The sequence below is a fragment of the Anopheles arabiensis genome, assembly GCF_016920715.1.
Source record: "Anopheles arabiensis isolate DONGOLA chromosome X unlocalized genomic scaffold, AaraD3 X_pericentromeric_contig0016, whole genome shotgun sequence".
NCBI lineage: Eukaryota > Metazoa > Arthropoda > Insecta > Diptera > Culicidae > Anopheles > Anopheles arabiensis.
The window spans coordinates 182501-185000 of record NW_024412094.1 but is presented as its reverse complement, the minus strand read 5'-3'; positions in this window follow the sequence as shown (position 1 = coordinate 185000).

The window sequence follows — 2500 nt, the reverse complement described above, 5'->3', positions numbered from 1 at the left end:
CAGAATTGCTTCTGGGTCCCGTATCGTTATTTGCGATTCGTGTTTGCATTACACTACATTGAACTATTCCAACTTGTTTATCCGCATGGCGAACATTTGCTGCAAAGAACATTTAAGTTCCACTTCGCTCTCCCCTACGTGGGTCTGAGCTTCGCTCTCAGGGAAAAAATATGCCACATTTGGTAGGGAGACCCGGTTTCATCACGCTTTGTGCCCTGCACCATATATACCCTCATAAATTTATTCATTGGATTAGATCCAAGGAACACCAGATCATGCACCACTACCCATAATAGCTCATCGAGCTTAGCGTGAATCCTTCGGGTTTCCCTAAGAAGTTCGATTGGTCTTGCAGAGTTTAAAGACAACGAAGCTTAGTTTCAAGCAATGGTTAATATACGCGTATTCAAAACCCTTAGCTGTTACAACTTTTTACTAGAAACCATCACGACGAAGTCTTTGGGTCCGTAGACCCGTGATGTACTGCTCCAGGGAACGTTTTGATAGGGTGGAAGCTCAAAATCATAGGTTAAAATCATCGGCAGAGCCCACCAGACACCACTTTTGCTTCATTAGTTCGGACTATAGGCATACGACGATTTTTATCGCGGAGGGACGTATGACCCAAACGGGGGCTTAATGACCCACTGCCACTGCAAACCATGCTCCTACGACTAAATAGAGGTAAAACTACGATTTGGTGCAATCTTCATGTTTGACCTCGTAGCAAGGTACCCTCCCTATAGTAGGCAATGAACAAATGATCATAATCCCAGGAGGGCAAAAAATGGGAACCCGAAAGGAAAGCGCTGTTGGCGCGCCTAAGCTACTGGCCCGTAGAGTAAAAATGGTACCCCCAACAAAGTTGTCGATTGACATTCTGATTGCACTTTTCATCATCTAGGTGCGTTCCTTACACGTTTTGAGGTGTTTTAGCGAAAAACATGTTTTGAGCCACACGAGCTCTCCGGCCCGTTCGGTGCACATTTTTGAAAAAAGCTAGGGAGCTGCCCCTAGGTTCGGGGTGTCACAAAATATTGAAAAGTGGTCAAAAAACCGCTATCCAGAATCGGATGTAGAATCATTAGACGAACTTAAAATTGTTCTACAACCCCCCAGTCCGACGCCTCGTATTCGAGATATAGCACTTTGTAGGTCTGACCGAGCAATTTTGTACTGAAATGTATGGCGGACATGTTATTCATTAAACAACATTAACTTGCATCGTGCCCTACTTCATCGGCACAGCTACTATCGACTATCTATTGTTGAAATGGATTGAGTTTGACCATTTTAGCTCTTTTCTTATGCCGTGCACCAACAGTGTGTACCGATCAGGAAAGTACACTACTTACGCGTTCATGGATGTATATGTTGGTACAAGTTGCCGGTCGGAATAGCAGTGCACCAAAACTGTGTACCGATCAGGGAAAGTACAAGACGGAGGCGCAGCCCGAGCGTACGCGTTCATAGATGTCCATGTTGGTACAACCTACATGTACGTACCTTGTTTTGTATCAAAAGTTCCAATAAAGTGTTTGTATGCTTAAAACGCTTATCTCAACCGGTCACCTTTTGGCCTGCCCTTTATAGACAGAAACCTAGAACGATACTCGCGATGTTTGTGTTTTTCCATTCGCCCGGGACGACGAAATGAGCTCTGTGCACATCGTGCAGAAAACTGTCTCCTCCTCGTATGTTTTTGTCCCTCCACGCATATAATCACCCACATTTGTGTTCAACACGGACGGCGCAGCCCGTCCGTTGATTTTCGTTGTTAGTTTTAAAAAATACGCTAAGTTCCAAAAATCTGAACTCGAATACTTTTTCTATGTGCCGCCAAAAGCTACTGAGCAACGCCTAGGTTGGTACATTTTTGGTACATGGAGTGTATGCGTGCAGGCGTACTGCCGTGCTGGACCGGAAAATCGCACTTGCTACTAGAACGTAGAGTAATTCCCCTAGATAGGTGCTTTTGCATGCCTCTGTTCGACGTCCATGCAACTTGGAACGTGCGACACACGTAGCTAGGCTTCCCCATACATATTCCCTAGGGTAGCACCAAATTGCACACTTTCAGGGGTATATTTTGGTACGGTGTGCTGTGCATGGTACAAGTATCATTAGCTTGTGCAATTTATTTTGCATCAAGTTGCGATTGCTGGTGCGTCGAGATAGGAGTGTTTCGCGACTTTTGCCAAGCTTTGGTGCCATTTGGTGAATAATTAATGTTCTAGCCACAATAAACGTGCCACATAATGCCAATAACGAAAACGCCATTTTCAAGGGACTTCCAGTCAAAATGTTTGCAATCAGCGCTTTCCTGTCGAGTTCAGGATTTGGGACTTAGCGATTTTTTTCACGATCCAATCAAACGACCAGTTCGTGAATAAACAATTCATACAACAGTGCATCCCTTCAAAGTAGAAAAGAGCCGAATGCTAGGGAGCTCCAGTCAAAAACGTTGTCATTGGCGCTTTCTTCTCGAGTTCAGGATTTG